Here is a 20,801-nt window from a genome sequence, read left to right as displayed (position 1 = left end):
ACACTTTGCCAAAAAAAATGTAGATCATAATTTTATCTGTTGACAGGATTAGGTCATTGAAGCAATGTCGTCACTGAACATTAAAATATCAGTTTGTCCCACCAAATTTTACTATTTTCTTTAGACTACAGAGTCAATTCTGAAACTTTTTTTGCAGACGATATATGTTATAGACACATTTAAGAAGACATTTTCCCCCCTTTATTGGAAATAGATTCTTTTCTCACACAGTATATCCTGATTACAGTGTTCCTTCCTTATACACCTCCCAGTCCCTCCCCACCTCCCCTCCCATCAGGATCTGCTCCCTTTCTGTCTCTCATTAGAATAGCCTTCTAAGAGATAACAACAAAACATAACTAAATAAAATACAATAAGATAAAAAACATTAAATTGAAATTGGACAAAGCAGACCAACAGGAGGAAAAGAGTCAAGAAGGCACAAGAATCAGAGACCCATTCATTCACACACTCAGGAGTCCCACAAAAACACTAAACTGAAAGCATATCTCTCTCTCTCTCTATCCTATCCATCATCCATCTATCTATCTATCTATCTATCTATCTATCTATCTATCTATCTATCTATCTATCTATCTATCTATCTACCATCTATCTATATCTATCTATCTATCTATCTATCTATCTATCTATCTATCTATCTATCTATCTATCTATCTATCTATCTATCTCTCCATCAATTTCCTCCCCTCAGAGCTCAGGGAACCTGACAGAAGAGGTGACTGAAAGAGTGTAGGAGCCAGAGTGGGTGGAGGACACCAGGATAACAAGGCCCTCTAAACCAACACGATCAAATCTCATATGAACTCACGAGACTGGAGCAGCACACCCAGGGCCTGCCTGGGTCTGCATCAGGTCCTCTCAGTGTATTATGGCTTCCAGTTTAGTGTTTTATGGGAAGATACATTTTTGATTAACATAAGCTTTCTTATGCTTGGAATTTCCACCCACAGGGCTCATCAAATTCACATATGGATGGATGTGTTTTTATCTGGATGTTTGTGATATCAAAGTAGCTGAAATCATTAGCATAGATGTCCAGTATCATTTATTTCTAGAGAGGCAGAAACTCAAGTTTCCTAGAAATTGGCTAAATTAGCTTGGCCAAATGAGTTGTTGGATAAAAAAATAACATACAATTTCCAAGGCAAAAAAGAAATAATGATCCCTTTTGCTATTGAGTATATGGTCAGAGGGGCAGAGCCTGATACTGGCCATTGGAAATCACAATTGAAGCTTTTCTGGAAGGTTTCCACATTCTGGAAGATGCTGCTTCTCTTCATGATAAGCTGCTTCAATACAGCATCCTTGGTGTCTCCAGCCCTTAGAGTCCTTGCCTGTGAGGGACAATAGTGCATGGAATACGGTCTGCTCCTCCCTCCCCATATGACATGCAAGTAAGATGATATTAGAGCTTGCTGGCAAGATACCATAGCAATGTGTCTGATGGTTCTCATACAGTGTTTCCTTCTTAGACTCACTCTATGAATCTTTTCCTTGTCTTGGAACCTGAGTCCTTCTAAGAATGGTCTTCTATTTTCATCAGGAGAAAACTAGGGAGATTGCTCTATTTTTGCCCAAATAGACTGATCTTGTTCTCTGTTGGTCACATTCTTCCAGCTCCAATTTCCTTTGCTATTCTCTGTGACCTACTCTAACTGTAGGCTCCTCAGTTTGTCACAGTTCTGCTGGCATTTGTTTTCCACACTACAGTTGATCCTGGTCTGAGCTGGCTTTACACTTGCACCACTGCGTCTTCTTGATTTTACTATAGATATACTTATCTTCCATCTATTTCTGACTCTCACCCATGGCTACAGCTCCTATAGCTGAGAATGCGAAGTATATGTGCTGTGGACATTGCTCTGTATAAATAGAATGCTGATTGGCCAGCAGCCAGGCAGGAACTATAGGCAGGACAAGCAGAGAAGAGAATTCTGGGAACAGGAAGGCTGAGCCAGGAGATGCCAGCTTGCCATCCAGGGAGGAACATGTAAAGGCAACAGGTAAAGCCATGGCACACATGGCAACATATAGATGAACAGAAATGGGCTGAGTTTAAGTGTAAGAGCCAGTCAGTGGTAGGCCTGAGCTAATGGCCAAGCAGTTTAATTAATGTAAGTTTTGGAGTGATTATTTTATAAGCGGTTGCAGGGTCCATGGGGCTGGGCAGGACTGGAGAAAACATCAGCTACATATCTGTCTATATACACATATTTAAATTATTTAACTTATACAAACATATATGTGCATATATTTTGTATGATTTTGTAAATGCTTGGTTATACATTATTTTGTTTGTTTGTGCCGTGTTGGGGAGCCAAGGGTTTCATGCACACTAGCCTGTTATTCTACCTCTCAGTTTCAGCTCCAGTCTTCATTGCATATTCCTAATGTTGCTATTCTTTCTCTTGATTTTTCTTAGTACTTTGAGAGTTAAGACGTCAGAAATGGATTTTTGGGCCGGGCAGGCCTCATTTGGGGTCACTCATGGAGTTGTGGCCAGATGGTGGCTGGAGCTGTTGTCTCCTGTAGACTTGTCTTGGCAAGATGTTCAAGAGAGTTTACTCCTACCAGTGGTATTTGCTATTAGTGATGCAGACAGGAGTGCCAATGGGGAACTCTTCCACATGGTTGTCAGGGTAATTTGTACATCTTTTGTGATGGTTGGCTTTCTGTTTAGTGAGAACTCCAAGAATTCCAGGCAAAAGTTACACAAGATTTTCTGATCTGGACTCCAAAATTACATAGCTTACATAGTATTGCTTTTTCATAAGTCCATCTGTATCCATCCCAGATCCCAATGGAAGAAATATCAACCAAATTGGTGGCAAGTTATGAACTGTGATTGTCTGTCTATGTTTTGGCCACAGACAAATAGTCATTCTTTCCACATTTTTTCCTGTTTTTTTTTTCTCCTTTTTTTATTTATTATATTTGTGTTTTAATTTTACACATCAGCCATGGGTTCCCCTGTCCTCCCCACTCCTGCCCCCGCCCCCACCTTCCCCCCAGCCCCTCCCCTCCATTCCCATCTCCTCCAGGGCCAAGACTCCCCTGGGGATTCAATTCAACCTGGTGGATTCAGTACAGGCAGGTCCAGTCCCCTCCTTCCAGGCTGAACAAAGTGTCCCTGTTCCAACAGCCAGCTCATGCACTAAGGATAGGTCTGGGTCCCACTGCCTGGGTGCTTCCCAAACAGTTCAAGCTATTCAATTGTCTCATGTATCCAGAGGGCCTGATCCGGCTGGGGGCTCCATAGCTTTTGGTTCATAATTCATGTGTTTCCATTCGTTTGGCTATTTGTTCCTGTGCTTTTCCAATCTTGGTCTCAACAATTCACACTCTTACAGTCCTTCCTCTTTCTTGACAATTGGACTCCTGGAGTTCCACCTGGGGCCTGGCCAAGGATCTCTGCATCCACTTCCATCAGTTATTGGATGAAAGTTCCAGCACAACAGTTAGGGTGTTTGGCCATCTGATCACCAGACTAAGTCAGATCAGGCTTTCTCTCAGCCATTGCTAGTAGTCTACAGGGGATGTATCATTGTGGATTTCTGGGGACCTCTCTAGCACTTTGCTTCTTCCTGTTCTCATGTGGTCTTCATTTATCATGGTCTGTTATTCCTTGTTCTCCCTTTTTGTTCTTGATCCATCTGGGATCTCCTGCTCCCCTAAGCTTTCTTTCCTGACTCAAATCTTGCCCTTCATTACTCCCACTGTCGTCCAGGTTGTTTATGTAGATCTCATCCATTTCTCTGTCATTGGGCGATCCCTCAATGGATCTTTCCACATTTTAAATGCACTTGTGCCCTCTCCAAAGTACCCCATATAGTATCCTTGACTTCATCTCATATGGCTTGAACAGGGGTTCAGAGGTCCAGCATCTCATGACCTGGTGAAAGTATGAGGAGGAGTCTGTGAGTGGAGTTCCTGGAGTCCAGCCCTATGAGTACCATTCTTGATCTGGAGACTGTAATACAGAAAGCAAAGCACTAAACCAGATGTCTATTATTTATTAATTATGAATTATGTATTATTTATTATGCTGAAAGTGTTGATTAGGCATCAAATGATTGACAATACAAAAGACAGAAGAAATGTACTAATACATCTGGTGTGCTAAATACTTACTGGGCATTTTACAATTAGAGGTCAACTCTATTCTCTGGCACTAACTCTCAGTGGATTTTGGTTTGCCTTTGGAATCTTGCTTCTACCCAAACGAGTCTTTTCTTCCCATCAGAATCGAGCCCTACTGCAAGCGTCTTTTCTAGTTCATTTCCTGCTGTAAGGCCTCCCTGAATTTCGGACCATGTCCATTTCAACCCAAGATGATGGAATTCCTTTAAAACCTTTGAAACTTCCTGTGTACCAGCTTGAAATCTATCCCACGAGATAAACTCAACACTCATAAACCTCTTTCAGGGTAGCCTGTCTCCACTTTGAGAGGCCTGGGAAGCTGCTGCAAAGCCAGAACCATGATCCTCACAGGCTTGTTTAGAAGTGAGAGCCAGGGAGCATGCCTGAAGATATCAGGAAGAACATTTGTTGTTGGGAAATGACTCTGATTCAGACACTTTAAAAATTATCTCCATGTAGTTTTATATTATTGTACAACCACAGTTTAAGAGATTTGATAACAATCCTAAAATGCTTTCCTGGGAGAGATTGGAAATCATTACATTTGAGAATACAATCTTGAAATGAAAAGCCATTTCTTTGATCTATCTTGTTTTTGCTGTGCATCATGTATGGTCACGAAAATCCAGCTGAATGTCTTATCAGGCACCTTTCCTGGAACAGCTATATCATCCATATATTTTTTTCTTTCTGAATTTTGTGTAATTTTTATTCTTAAACTCTCTCATGTAAATTTTATTTTTTTGTCTTTAATGACCTTAGTAACTTTATTTTACCTTTTTTTCTGTTTTTCTTTTATTGAAAATAGTTTTTTCATACAATATATTCTGATTATGTTTTCCCTACTCTCAGCTTCCCTGAGATCTTTCCCATCTCCCTTCCCATCAAATGCACACCCTTTCTGTTTCTTGTTAGGAAACAAATGGTCATCTAGAGAATAATAAAGTAAGATAAAGGAAAAACAAACTATAATAGAAGCACAAGAAACACACACAGACACAGAGACACACACAGCAATCCCATAAAAACACAAAACCAGAAGCCGTAATATATGCACAAAGGACCTGTAAAGTTAATAACAACAACAAAAGGCCCTGAAGAAACATTATGAGACAAGGAACCTCCAAAGATGCCATTGAATTTGTTTTGGGTTGGCCATCTACTGCTGGGCATGGGGCCTGCTCCTAAGAAGAGTTTGTTCCTAGTGAAACTCTGCTGGAGAGAAGGAATTTTTCATTTTTGAGTGTTTAGCAATTGGAGATGGCTCCTGGGTTAGGGATGTGGGCTATGTGTCCCCTTCTCTCAGTGCTGGGATTCCCTCTGGCACATACCCATGGAAGCTCTGTCCATGTAGCCACACTCTCTGTGAGTTCATATGTGCATTAGTCCTACAGGGTACAGAAGGCCTATTTCCTTGGTGTTTTCCATCCCCTCTGGTTCTTAGAGTTGTTCTAACTTCTCTTCCACAGGGTTCCCTGAGCCCTGATGGGAGGTATTCGAGGGACATCTTATTTACAATTGAGTGTTCCCAGGTCTCTCACTTTCTGCATAGTGTCTGGCTTTGGGTCTCTGAATTTGTTCCCATCTGCTGCAAGAGGAATCTTTTCTGATGATGGCTGAGCCAGGCATGGATCTATGAGTACAGCAGAATGACTTTAGGAAATAATTTCATTGCTACATTCCTTCTACAGAACAGGAGTATTTGGTTTTCCCCTAGGTCCCTGGCCTATCTAGTCTCAGGTTCTTGGCCACCCAAGCAGTGTTGGGTATGGGTTCCATCTCATGGAATGGGCCTTAACACCAATCAGATAGTGGTTGGCTACTCCCACAAGCTGTGTGCCACTACTGTACCAGCACATCTTGCAGGCAGGTCACCATTGTAGATCACAGGGTTAGCAGCTGGGTTGGTGTTTACCTTTCCCCTTTGGGAGCATGCAGAGGGTCCTAAAGGGCAAAGGCTCTAGGTAGGCACCAGCTCAGCTTCTTTGTGTTCAATGAGTTGTGCTGTGGGATGTTCTGTATGTCAAATGTGTTGCTCTGATTAGTTAATAAATAAAACACTGATTTAGCCAGTAGCTAGGCAGGAAGTATAGGTGGGACAAGCAGAGAAGAGAATTGGGGGAAGTGGAAGTCTGAGGTGGAGAGATACTGCCAGCTGCCTCCATGACAAGGAAGATGTAAGGTACCGGTAAGCCACGAGCCACGTGGGAAAGTATAGATTAATAGAAATGGGTTAATTTAAGATAGAAGAAGTAGATAACAAGAAGCCTGAGCCATTAGGCCAAACAGTTTAAATAATATAAATGTTGGTGTGTTTATTTTATAAGTGGGCTGTCAGACTGCCGGGGCTTGGTGGGACCTGGAGAAAAAAACTCTCCAGCTACAGAGTTGTGCAGGTGTTGTCTTCACTTTCAATAAGGCTTTATTGTCAGTTTGTAAAGAGCAACCAATAGCCTTGGAAATAGCCTGGGTTGTTTGGGGGTTCCCTTTGGCCAACAACTTGATTAGATGTAACTCATGTTCTGGTACTGGAAGCTTCATTTGGATGAGAGATGTGCAGTTGGGGGCTCTGACTCTCCTATTATTTGGTGACTTCATTTAGATTGTTTTCATATATATATATATGAAACATATATATGGAAGCTTCTATTGTATTAGGTTTCCATATTAGTTGAAGATATGTTACATTTGTTTATGCTCTGGAACATCATTTGTTGAATCATGCCAAGATGTGTTGCATTCCTTTATGTTGCATTTGTTTAACTCTGCGAAACTGTGTTACTTTGCCTGTCTAAAATACCTGATTGGTCTAATAAAGAGCTGAATGGCCAATAGTGAGGAAGGAGAAAGGATAGGTGGGGCTGGCATGCAAAAAGAATAATAGGAGGAGAAATCTAGACTTGAGAGAAAAGGAGGAGAGGAGGATGCCAGTGGTAGCCACCCAGCCACACAACCAGCCACAGAGTGAGAAGGAAAGAAAGATATATAGAACAGAGGCAAAAGGTAGACAGAATAATTTAAGTTAAGAAAAGCTGGCTAGAAATGAGCCAAGTTAAGGCCAGGCATTCATAAGTAAGAATAAGACTCTGTATATATATTTGGGAGATGGGTGGTGGGCTCCCAAAGAGCAAAGAGTAAAAATAAAATGACACATATGACCCTTGAAATGGCCTTTAGTTTTAGCCATCCCTCCCCATGTTCCCTCCATTGCCTCCCCTTCCCTCTGTGTGATATTCCTGTTTCCCCCCCCCCCCCCCGCTCCACCATTGTCCATCCATTACTATCCATTTTATTTCCCTTTCCTAGCGAGATTCCCCTGTACCCCAGTCCCTTACTCTATACCTATACTTAATCTTTGTGGTAATATAGATTGTAGATTGCTAATCAAAGACTTATCTACATAAACTATGTTTGTTTTTCTGGGTCTGGGTTACCTCTCCCAGGATGAATTTTTCTAGCTTTATCCACTTGCTCGCAAATTTCATTTTTAAATGGCCGAGCAATATCCCACTGTGCAAATGTACCACATTTTCTTTATACATTCATCTACTGCTGAACATCTAGACTGTTTTCAGTTCATGGCTATTATGAACAGAGTAGAAATGAACATGGTTGAGTAAGTGTCTCTATTGTAGAATGGAGCATCCTTTGGACATATGCCCAAGAGTGGTATAGCTGGATCTTGAGGTCAATCTATTCCAAGCTTCCCAAAGAACCATTACACTAATTTCCACAATAGAGGTACAAGGTTGCACTCCCACCAGCAATAGGTGAGTGCTCCCTCTTACTATATATCCTCACCAGCATGAGCCATCATTTGCTTTATAGATCTTGATCATTCTGATTGGTGTAAGATGAAATCTCAAAGTAGTTTTGATTTGCATTTCCCTGATGAATCAGGATGTTGAACATTTCTTTAAATATTCTTATCCATCTGCATTTTATCATTTGTGAACCCTCAGCTTGGTTCTGTACCCCATTTTTAATTGGGTTATTTGTTTTCTTGATATCCAGTTTTATGAGTACTTTATATATATTTCAGATATTAGCTTTCTATCTGAAGTGTAATGGGTAAGAATATTTGCCCCTTCTCTAGCCTGCTGTTTTGTGTGGATGGTGGTGTCCTTCATCATACAGAAGCTTTTCAGTTTCATTTGTTAATTGTCAATCTTACAACCCATTGTATCAGTGTCCTGTACAGAAACTCTTTTCCTGTGCTAATAGGTTCTAGGTTCAAGACTGTCCCCCACTTTCTCAGATTCAGGACATCCGGGCATTATGTTAAGTTGAGTTTTATGCAGTATGATTGGTATGGATCTGTTTGCATTCTTCTACATGCAGCCATCCAGTTTGACCAGCACCATTTGTGGAAGGTTTTTTTTTTTTTTTTAATTTTTTTTTTTTTACAGTGTGTATTTCTGGTTTCTTTGTCAAAAATTAGGAATCCAAGGTGTATGGGTTTATGTTTGGTCCTCAATTTGATTTCGTTGATCAACGTGTGTGTGTGTGTGTGTGTGTGTGTGTGTGTGTGTGTGTGTTTGCCAGTTCCATGCTGATTTTATTACTATATCATTGTAGTACACTTTGAGATCAGGGATGGTGGTACCTCCAGCAATAGTCCCTCCTCTTCATCATCTTCCTCCTCCTCTTCCTCTTTTTCTTCTCAGGATTGCTTTAGCTTTCCTGCTTTTTTTTTTTTTTTTTTTTTTTTTGTGTGTGTGTGTGTGTGTGTGTGTGTGTGTGTGTGTGTGTGTGCATTTCCATAAGAAGCTGAAGATTGTTGTTCCAAGTTCTGTGAAGAATTGTGTTGGAATTTTGATGGGAATTGCATTGAATCATAAATCATTTTTGGTAGCATGACCAGTTTTACTATGTTAATGATTTACCAGCCCATGAGCATGGCAGATCTTTCCACCTTCTGATACCTTCTTCAATTTTTTCCTTCAATGTCTCAAAGTTTTTTTTATTATGTGTTTTAATTTTATACATCAGCCATGGGTTTCCCTGTCCTCCCCCATCCTGCGACCACCCACACCTTCCCTCCAGCCCCTCCCCTACATTCCCATGTCCTCCAGGACCAAGACACCCCTGAGAACTCATTTAAACCTGGTGGATTCAGTACAGGCAGGTCCAGTCCCCTCCTTCCAGGCTGAGCATGTGTCCTTGTGTAAGCCCAAGGTTCCATACAGCCAGCTCATGCACGAAGGACAGGTCCTGGTCTCACAGCCTGGGTGCCTCCCAAACAGATCAAACTATTCAATTGTCTCACTTATCCAGAGGGCCTGATCCAGCTGGGGGCTCCACAGCCGTTGGTTCATAATTCATATGCTTCCATTCAATTGGCAATGTCCCTGTTCTTTTTGCAATATTGGATTCAACAATTCACGCTCATGCAGTCCCTCCTCCTTCTTGACAGTTGGACACCTGGAGCTCCACCTGGGGCCTGGATGAGGATCTCTGCATCCACTTCCATCAGTTATTGGATGAGAGTTCCAAGACGACTGCTAGGGTGTTTAGTCATCTGATCACCAGACTAGGTCAGATCAGGCCCTCCCTTGACCACTGCCAGCAGTCTACAGAGGATATATCATTGTGGATTTCTGGGGACCTCTCCAGCACTCTGCCTATTCCTGTTCTCATGTGGTCTTCATTTATCATGGTCTGTTATTCCTCATTCTCCCTTTCTATTCTTGATCCATCTGGGATCTCCTGCTCCCCTAAGCTTTCTTTCCCTCAAATCTTGCCCTTCATTACTCCCACTGTCATCTAGGTTGTTCATGTAGATATCATCCATTTCTCTGTCATTGGGTGATCCCTGGGTCTTTCCTAGGGTCTCGTTTTCTAGGTAGCCTCCCTGGAGTTGTGTAGCAGTCTAGTCATCTTTGTTTTACATCTAGTATCCTCCTATGAGTGAGTATATACCATGTTTGTCCTTCTGAGTCTAGGTTACCTCACTCAGGATGATTTTTTTTCTAGATCCATCCATTTGCCTGCAAACCTCATGATGTCATTGTTTTTCTCTGCTGAGTAGTACTCCATTGTGTATATGTACCATATTTTTTTTATCCATTCTTCAGTTGAAGGGCATCTAGGTTGTTTCCAGGTTCTGGCTATTACAAACAATGCTGATATGAACATAGCTGAGCAAATGCCCTTGTGGTATGATTGAGCATTCCTTGGGTATATGCCCAAGAGTGGTATAGCTGGGTCTTGGGGGAGATGGATTCCCAATTTTCTAAGGAAGCATCATATTGATTTCTAAAGTGGCTGTACAAGCTTGCATTTCCACCAGCAGTGGAGGAGAGTTCCCCTTGCTCCACATCCTCTCCAGCATAAGCTCTCTTCTGTGTTTTTGATCTTAGCCACTCTGACAGGTATAAGGTGGTATCTCAGAGTTGTTTTGATTTGCATCTCTTGGATAACTAGGGATGTTGAGCAATTCCTTAAATGTCTTTCAGCCATTTGAGCTTCCTCTGTTGAGAATTCTCTGTTTAATTCTATAGCTCATTTCTTAATTGGACTGTTGGGCATTTTGATGTCTAATTTCTTGAGTTCTTTATATATTCTGGATATCAGCCTTCTGTCAGATGTGGGGTTGGTGAAGACCTTTTCCCATTCTGTAGGCTGTTGCTTTGTCTTGTTGACCATGTCCTTTGCTCTACAAAAGCTTCTCAGTTTCAACAGGTCCCATGGATTGATTGTTTCTCTCAGTGTCTGTGCTACTGGTGTTATATTTATAAAGTGATCTCTGGTGCCAATGCATTCAAGAGTACTTCCTACTTTCTCTTCTATCAGTTTCAGAGTAACTAGATTTATGTTGAGGTCTTTGATCCACTTGGACTTAAGTTTTGTTCATGGTGACAGATATGGATCTATTTGCAGCCTTCTACACATTGACATCCAGTTATGCCAGCACCATTTGTTGAAGATGCTTTCTTTTTTCAATTGTACATTTTTGGCTTCTTTGTCAAAAATTATATGTTCATAGGTGTGCGGGTTAATGTCAGGGTCTTCAATTCGATTCCATTGGTCCACATGTCAGTTTTTATGCCAGTACCAAGCTGTTTTTATTACGGCAGCTCTATAGTAGAACTTGAGGTCGGGGATGGTGATGCCTCCAGAGGTTGTTTTATTGTACAGGATTCTTTTGGCTATCCTGGGTTTTTTGTTTTTTCATATGAAGTTGAGTATTATTCTTTCCAGATCTGTGAAGAATTGTGTTGGTAATTTGATGGGAAGTGCATTGAATCTGTAGATTGCTTTTGGTATGATTGCCATTTTTACTATGTTAATCCTGCCTATCCATGAGCATGGGAGGTCTTTTCATTTTCTGACATCTTCTTCAATTTCTTTTTTCAGGGACTTACAGTTCTTGTCATATAGGTCCTTCACATGCTTTGTTAGATTAACCCCAAGGTATTTTATATCATTTGTGGTTATTGTCAAGGGTGATGTATCTCTGATTTCCTTCTCAGCCTGTTTGTCTATTGTATATAGGAGGGCTACTGATTTTTTTGAGTTGATCTTGTATCCTGCTATGTTGCTGAAGGTTTTTATTAGCTGTATCAGTTCCTTGGATGAATTTTTGGGGTCACTCATGTATACTATCATATCATCTGCAAATAGGGAGAGCTTGACTTCTTCCTTTCCAATTTGTATCCCCTTAATCTCCTTATGTTGTCTTATAGCTCTGGCTAGAACTTCAAGTACTATATTGAATAAGTATGGGGAGAGGGGCCAGCCTTGTCTTGTTCCTGATTTTAGTGGTATTGCTTTGACTTTCTCTCCATTTAATTTGATGTTGGCTGTTGGCTTGCTGTAGATTGCCTTTATTATGTTTAAGTATGCCTTTATTATTTTTAGGTATCGCTCCAAGACCTTTATCATGAAGGGGTGTTGGATTTTGTCAAATGCCTTTTCTGCATCTAGTGAGATGATCATGTGTTTTTTTTTCTTTGAGTTTGTTTATATGGTGTATTACATTGGCGGACTTTCGTATGTTGAACCACCCTTGCATCCCTGGGATGAAGCCTACTTGATCATGGTGGATAATTGTTTTGATGTGTTTTTGGAGTCTGTTTGCCAGATTTTTTTTGAGTATTTTTGCAACAATGTTTATGAGGGAGATCAGTCTGTAGTTCTCTTTCTTTGTTGCATCTTTGTTTGGTTTAGGAATCAGGGTAATTGTAGCCTCATAGAAGGAGTTTGGTAATATACCTTCTGCTTCTATTGTGTGGAACAATTTAAAGAGTATTGGTATTAAGTCTTCTTTGAAGATCTGGTAGAATTCTGCAGTGAAACCATCTTGTCCAGGGCTTTTTTTGGTTGGGAGACTTTTAATGATTGATTCTATTTCCTTAGGGGTTATTGGACTATTTAAATGGTTTATCTGGTCTTGATTTAACTTAGGTATGTGGTACCTATCCAGAAAATTATCCATTTCTTTTAGATTTTCCAGTTTTGTGGAGTAGAGGCTTTTGAAGTATGACCTGATGATTCTCTGGATTTCCTCATTGTCTGTTGTTATGTCCCCCTTTTCATTTCTGATTTTGTTAATTTGGATGCTCTCTCTCTGTTTTTTGGTTAGTTTGGATAAGGGCTTGTCTATCTTTTTGATCTTCTCAAAGAACCAACTCTTTATTTCATTAATCCTTTGTATTGTACTCTTTATTTCTATTTTATTGATTTCAGCTCTCAATTTGATAATTTCCTGGCGTCTGTTCCTCCTGGGAGACTTTGCTTCTTCCTGTTCAAGGGCTTTCAGGTGTGCTGTCAAGTCACTAGCATGAGATTTCTCCAGCTTCTTTATGTGGGCATTCAGTGTTATGAATTTCCCTCTTAGCACTGCTTTCATAGTATCCCATAAGTTTGGGTATGTGGTGTATTCATTTTCATTGATCTCTAGGAAGTCTTTAATTTCTTTCTTTATTTCTTCCTTAACCCATTGGTGATTCAGTTGAGCATTGTTCAGTTTCCATGAGATTGTAGGATTTCTCTAGTTTTTTCTGTTGTTGAAATCTAACTTTAAACTATGGTGGTCTGATAGAACACAGGAGGTTATTCCAATTGTTTTGTATCTGTTGAGATTTGCTTTGTGGCCAAGTATGTGGTGGATTTTAGAGAAGGTTCCATGGGGTGCTGAGAAGAAGGTACAGTCTTTTTTGTTTGGGTGGAATGTTCTGTAGATATCGATTAAGTCCATTTGAGCCATAACATCAGTTAAGTTCATTATGTCTCTGTTAAGTTTCAATTTGGCCGATCTGTCCAGAGGTGAAAGTGGGGTGTTGAAGTCTCCCACTATTAATGTGTGGGGTTTTATATGTGATTTAAGCTTTAGTAATGTTTCTTTTACATATGTGGGTGCCCTTGTGTTTGGAGCATAAATGTTCAGAATTGAGACTTCATCTTGGTGGATCTTTCCTGCGATGAGTATATAATGTCCTTCATCATCTCTTTTGGTTGATTTTTGTTTGAAGTCTATTTTGCTGGATATTAGGATGGCTATACCAGCTTGCTTCTTAAGACTATTTGATTGGAAAATCTTTTTCCAGCCTTTTATTCTTTGGAGGTGTCTGTCTTTGAATTTGAGATGTGTTTCTTGTATGCAGCAGAAAGATGGGTCCTGTTTTCATATCCATTCTTGTTAGTCTGTGTCTTTTTATAGGTGAATTAAGTCCATTGATATTAAGGGATATTAATGACCAGTGATTGTTCATTCCTGTTGTTATTTTTATTTTTTGGTGGTAGTGTGTATGTACTTCTCTTCTTTGGGGTTTACTGCTATGGTGTTATCTATTGCCTGTGTTTTCATGGGTGTATCTGCCTTCCTTAGGTTGGAATTTTCCTTCTAGTGCTTTTTGTAGGGCTTGGTTTGTGGATAAGTATTGTTTAAATCTGGTTTTGTCTTGGAAGGTCTTGTTCACTCCATCTCTGATGATTGAAAGTTTTGCTGGGTATATTAGTCTAGGCTGGCATCCATGGTCTCTTAGTGTCTGCATTATATCTGTCCAGGTCCTTCTGGCTTTCAAAGTCTCCATTGAGAAATTGGGTGTTATTCTGATGGGTTTGCCTTTATTAGTCACTTGGCCTTTTTCCTTTGCTGTCCTTAATATTCTTTCTTTATTCTGTACGTTTAGTTGTTTAATTATTATGTGGTGAGGGGACTTTTTGGGGGGGTCTAGTCTGTTTGGTGTTCTATAGGCTTCTTATATCTTCATAGGCATTTCCTTCTTTAATTTGGGAAAGTTTTCTTCTATGATCTTTTAAAATATATTTTCTGTGCCTTTGAGTTGGTATTCTTCTCCTTCCTCTATCCCTATTATTTGTAGGTTTGGTCTTTTAATGGTGTCCCAAATTTCTTGGACATTCTGGGTCATGACTTTGTTGGTTTTAGTGTTTTCTTTGACTGATGAATCTATTTCTTCTACCATATCTTCAACACCAGAGATCCTCTCTTCCATCTCTTGCATTCTGTTTGTTATACTTGCCTCTGAAGTTCCTGTTTGTTTACTCAGATTTTCTATTTCTAGCATTCCTTCTTCTTGTGTCTTCTTCATTTTTTCTATTTCCTTCTTCAGGTCTTGGACTGTCTCCCTTGATTTTTCATGATTTTCTTTCAAGGACTTATTGTTTTCTTCTGCTTTAATTGTCCTTTCCTCTAGTTTTTTTTTTATAGTGTTCTTCCCATTTTTTGATTGTCTGTTCCTCTACTTTATTTTTGATTTCTTCTATATAAGGCTCTAGCCTCTTCATGATGTTACTTATAAGGTTGTTTTCTTCTTCTTCTTTCCTCTTCTTCTTCTTCTTCTTCTTCTTCTTCTTCTTCTTCTTCTTCTTCTTCTTCTTCTTCTTCCATTCCGTCATGTTCAGGTCTAGCTGTTGGAGAAGGGCTAGGTTCTGGTGATGCTGTATTGCTCTTTATTTTGTTGTATGTATTTCTGCCTTGACATCTGCCCATCTCCTCTTGGGTTTCTTCTTGGTCTTGTCAGTGTTTAGGAAGCCTCTCTCTGGTCCAGATGGAAGCTCTGGGCCAGATGGGAGCGCTGGTCCAGATGAGAATGCTGGCCAGATAGGAGCTGGGGGCTGGGGCTGGACTCTGAGTCTTGGGAAGTCCCTGGGGTCTCCCTATTTTGTCCAGATGGGAGTTCCTCTGGTCTCTGGTCCAGATGGCAGTTCCAGGGCAGGATGGAAGCTGGGGGCTGGTCTCTAATTCTCAGGAAGTGGCTGGGGTCTCTGGCAGATGGGTGTAGGGGCAAGGTGTAGAGACTGCAGTGTCTGTCTGCAGTCTTGGAAAAGGGGAGCCTTCCCGCAGGGCCAGGTCATTGGCCAGAAACTTCTCAAAGTTTTTATCACATGCATCTTTCACCTTTTGTTCTTTAGGTAAGTGTCCATTTACACGTCTTGCTTGTTTTGTGTCTCTTAGTTTTTGTTTGTTCTGAATACTCATCCCTCCTCGTGTGAAAGCTGGGCACATATTGCCTTTTGCTGGTTGACTTTTCACTCTACCAGATGTTCTACAGAACCTTCTTAGCTTCACAGAACCCCATTTGCTCACACTTGCTTTGTCTGTGGTTTTAGATTCTTAGCCAAGAAATCATTGCTTATGCCAATGTCTTCAAATATGTTCCTTGTACGTTCTAGAAATTTCATAGTTCCATGTCTCACATGCAGGTATTTGATAATTTTTTTTTTTTTTACCAACTTGATCAGTTGATATAGACTCAAAGATAGGAATAGTTGCAGTCTTCTACATGGGAGCATCAGCGTTTCCTCGCATCCTTTATTAAACCTGCAGGCTTTCTCCGATATGCATTTTTACCACTTTGTTGAGAGTCAGCTAGCTGCAGAAATTTATTCCTGTTCCATTTGCCAGTGGGTCTGTTTTGAATTCAAGATAAATTGAACACTTACCTATAAGATGTGAAACTCTTAAACTCCTATTAATAGTTGAAAAGAGGGAAAATATTGGAAGTTGGTGTAAGTAATGACTGTTGAATAAGATGCCGAAATTACAGGAACAAAAGCAAAATAAATAAATGCGACTAGGTAAACAGAATTAGATATCATGTTCTTTTGATTACTGTAGTTTCATGGTATATTTTAAAGGCAGGTAGTAAGTGCCCATGATGCATTTTTTCCATTTGAACCATTTCTACTTCAGGCAGCAGTTTAGTTAGCTGAGCATTTTCACTACAGAGCAGGCCTTCCCCTTGTACAACTTTCACTTACATTCTCTCAATTCTCTTTAAGCTCTGATGGCTAATCTCTTTGACGGCAACTTGATTAAAATCAGCAGACTTCCGAAGGCCTTTCTATTGTTCACTTACTACCCAGTGTCCAGGCTCAGAGTCAAGATACAGCCTATGGTTTATGTTGTTGCTTTTTAAAAAAATTACCCACAGCATACCACTTCCAGAATACCCATTCAGTTTTGCTTATGATTGCTGTGGAACCCATTATTCCAAAGTTCATCTACTTAGAGATCATTTTTAAATCTTTTCTTATAGTTTTGGATCGTGAGAGTGTGGAAAGGCCCCTGAGAGCCCATTTTCTCTTGGCAGCTTTTATGGAGTCTTAGGCAGCATTAGTTGAGATATGTGCTCTGAAGGCTCGGGTGCACCTGATATTCAGGATGCCTCACTTCTGCCAGATGGCTGATGGTGACTGTCCCCACCAAGCTCAGCTTGGCTCTGACTGACAGTCCATGCATGGACTCTCCAGTATGATGGTTGCAGGATGGCATGATTACTGACTTCTTCCACAAAGTATCTCAAGAGGAATTGAGGGAAGTTGTATGGCCTTTTCTGACTTAACTTTATTATTTATTTTTTTGTTTTTTTTGTTTTTTGTTTTTTGAGACAGGGTTTCTCTGTGTAGCTTTGTGCCTTTCCTGGAACTCACTTTAGAGACCAGGCTGGCCTTGAACTCACAGAGATCCGACTGCCTCTGCCTCCCGAGTGCTGGGATTAAAGGCGTGCACTACCACTGCCCGGCTCTGACTGAACTTTGTATATGTGCATATTCATGTTGGTCCATGTGTGTGCATGTGTGGTGTGTGTGTATGTTTATGTGCATGTTTATGTGTGTTTGTATGGAGCCAGAGGACAACCTTGGACATTGTTCCTCAAAAAGAGCCTCTACCTTTTTTCTTGAAACATCATGTCATTGGCTTAGATTGCACTGAGCAGGATAAGCTGGCTGGGCTCTGGTCACCAGTGATCTGCCTGACTCTGCCTTCCCAATGTCTGGATTATGAGCCTGTGCTACCATGCCCAGTTTGGTAATGTGTGTTCTGCAGATCAAACTCAGGCCTTCATGCTTATGAGGCAAGCACTTTGCCAACTGAACCATTTTCCAAGCTGCTCAGTGAATATACTTAATATTCTGTTTACTAACTTGACAGAAGAGCACCTTGTTCAGATGAGTACTGTCCTTCATGCCACATTGATTAAATTGTTCCTGAAGACAGTCCAAATGTGCTCGCCATGGCAGTACATCTTTTCCTCTAATAACAGGATGGTTGGAGAAGCTGGCTGTAAAATATGAGACACAGCATCTTGGCAAAAGAAAACAGAGCCATCAGCAAGGCCTCACCAAGAACAATTTTCTGAAGTTTATTTTCCAATGTAGACATGTGGTTTATCCAAGCTTTTTTCTTAGTTCATTGAATAATGACAAGGGTACACCTAGGTTGTATAGACTGTACACACACACTCTCTCACACACACATGAGACACATAGACACACACACATATATAGAAGGGCAGGTGAGAGAAAAAGAAAGATGATGGGATTTCAAGCAGTCCTCCAGGATAATACTTGGCTTAGCCAGTAAGGAACAGTTCTACATGTGTTTTGAAAAGATAAGCAGTCAAACCAGAGACTGCAGATTAGACTTTTCATGCTGGAGAAATGACTGGGGTCTACTGTGAACAGATATCTATGTCACACCCCAAGGCTGTCATTACATGAAGAGGTGACATTTGAGGCGCTCACATAGAGAAGGTGGCTGTCAACATGAATAGCAGAACTCTTGTAAGTTCAGACCAACTCGACCTTGCTTTTGTGCTGTGGTGGTTGGCATCACTGTTGCTTAGGTTGGCATATCGCCTTCCCACACAGGGTGGAACCAAGGGACAGCTAGAGCACAGTTATTAAGTTACTATGGCATCTGAAAAGAATTCAAAGTGCTGAAAATGATTTCACTAAAGATGAAGATAAAAAGAATCGGAGTTCCTTCATCATTAATCTTGTATTCTTATCTTTATCCAGCCCAGTCTTGTCCTTCCTTGGTGGTCTGGGGACTTCTTGCCCTTCCCCTCTGCTGGCTTTCTTCCAGATCATTTCCATTGCAGTACCAGATCTCTTTATGGTTTCCCCACATTGTTAAGCTTTTCATAGACTGCTTGCTTTGCCTCCCCAGGTTAATTAAAACATTCACTTGCTCGGGTGACACTCTCTCCTTCAAAGCCAACCGGAGTTGGCACATTCTCTCCTCCAATCCTGGGGCTAGGAGAATGGGCCAGTGTTCCCCGAGCAAGCTCACTTGGCCTATCTGTGATAGTGGCATGGATCTTTACTTCCCTCTTCTTGAACCTCTCTGTTCTCTCAATTCCCAGTCGATATCTCTGTGCAGAACAGTTTCAGAATTGCTGTCTTTTCACTTTCCCTTGGTCTTACCCTCTCAGGATTGGTATTTCCTTAGGGTTTTCCCTGTCTAAACTATGTCCAAAACCTCCAACTTGGTCTATCTCCTCACTCTCTATTCCATAATACGCTGCCAGTTCTTACCTTAGGTGATGTATTTATCCACTATGGCACCAAGGTTCCATGTCCACACATGCATGATTCTACCCTGGAAACACTCTCCAATCCAGCCTTCATACTTCAGTAAGTGGATTACATGTCATTCTGACTTGATCTTGTAGATCTCCTATCTGATCTTTCATGTCTTTTGAAGTTATGGAACCACAAAACCATTTTAAGTGAGGTCATTATGATCTTATGAAAACAAAAGTTATGTTCTCATTTAGCATTTCCTATTGGTTCTGCCTTCTGTGAGATGATAGCAGCCTACCTCTTTAGTTCAAGTGTCATCTGCTTTGCTGGTTTTCCTTTTGCTATCACAGTACCTAGGGAAGAACAGAGAGAGAACTAACAGTATTTTTAAAGATGTAGGTATTAACCAAAACATTCAATCAAATGTTAAAAAACTGATACTTCACTTACTCCATGCAAGTAATTATTGTCGCTTCATTTTCTAGAAGAAGATTTGACTTCAGGGTGGATGGAGCACATCTTGAGAATGTTAATTTATGAATGACAGAGAATATATCTTCTTAGCTCCATGTCCACAGCACCTAATTCAGTGGCTAACAATGCAAGCATTCAGTGAATCTTCATTGGAGGAAGAAATGTAGAAGGCCATGGCATTAAAGTATGGGCTATGGAGAAGTCCAGATATCTACAACAGAAACTACTGGGATAAATGGGACTATTGTAATACAGGATACACAATAGCAGTAGAGACAGAAAGTAGGAAATAAGTTTTCACAAAGGGAATGCAATGCTTTGACTGGGCTTGTGGCTACAGTACTTTGATGTTGATATCCATGAGAATCTGGTACCCTTCCTCCGCCATCCACATGCAGTAGATTAAAAGACCCCCAGTAGATGTCTGAACCTGAGGATAGTACCAAATCATATGCATATAAACACCAATGATAAAGCTTACCTTATAGGTTGGGAACAATAAGAGATGAACAGAAATTAATGAAGCAGAACAGTTTTAGTGATACACTCTACTAAAATGGCCAGCATTATTATTCTTGAGCACTGGGACCCATTATAAAGTAGAATAAGAGTAATCTGAACACATGCAACTGCAGTTCCATGAGATCTGATGTTCAAGACAAGTACCACATGAGGTAGCATACAGAGTGTGGATATGCTGGACAAATGGAGGTTCTAGACACAGGCAGGATGGAGACAACAGTGTGGGATTTCACTATACTACTCAGAATTGCATGCAATTTACAACTTACAAATTGTTCATTTCTGTTTAATGGTTTCAAAGTATGGAAGACTGAAAACTCTAAAAGGAAAAATAACAGGAGGAAATATAGCAGGCTTTTTCTTTTGAGTATATTAAAAACCAATATTGCATCATTTTGCCTTTTTTCTGCATCTTACTATGTCCTGAAATAATTACATTTTACAGGAAAGTTTATCCTAAGATAGTCATAGAACTGATAAACTTAGGAATTTCAAAATTCTGCAAGGCTTTAATGTTTTCTTAATAACCATGTACTAATGCTTATTTAAATAAAACTATAGAGTGATATAATTTTATCTTGCATTCAACTGTACCCTTACAAGGCCCAAGGTGGGTAACATAAAACACTATAACAATCATAAAATACAGATGGCTCTTTAAAAAAATAGAAATACAAAATAAACATGCAACTTGATGATGAAAAGGTGGTATTTGTTAAATTAGAAAAATATGTGGTCATGTTTAATAGGATGCCTCTACAACAGACCAGGAGTACTTGTAATTTTAGTGTAGGGTTTTGAGAACATTCTAGTCCAAACCTCTGGCCGTTAAGTAAGGAAAGTAAATCATAGAGGGTAAATGA

This window comes from Onychomys torridus, chromosome 19 (genome assembly GCF_903995425.1).
Source record: "Onychomys torridus chromosome 19, mOncTor1.1, whole genome shotgun sequence".
Lineage (NCBI taxonomy): Eukaryota > Metazoa > Chordata > Mammalia > Rodentia > Cricetidae > Onychomys > Onychomys torridus.
The sequence above is the reverse complement of the archived record's forward strand: the minus strand, read 5'-3'. Positions refer to the sequence as shown.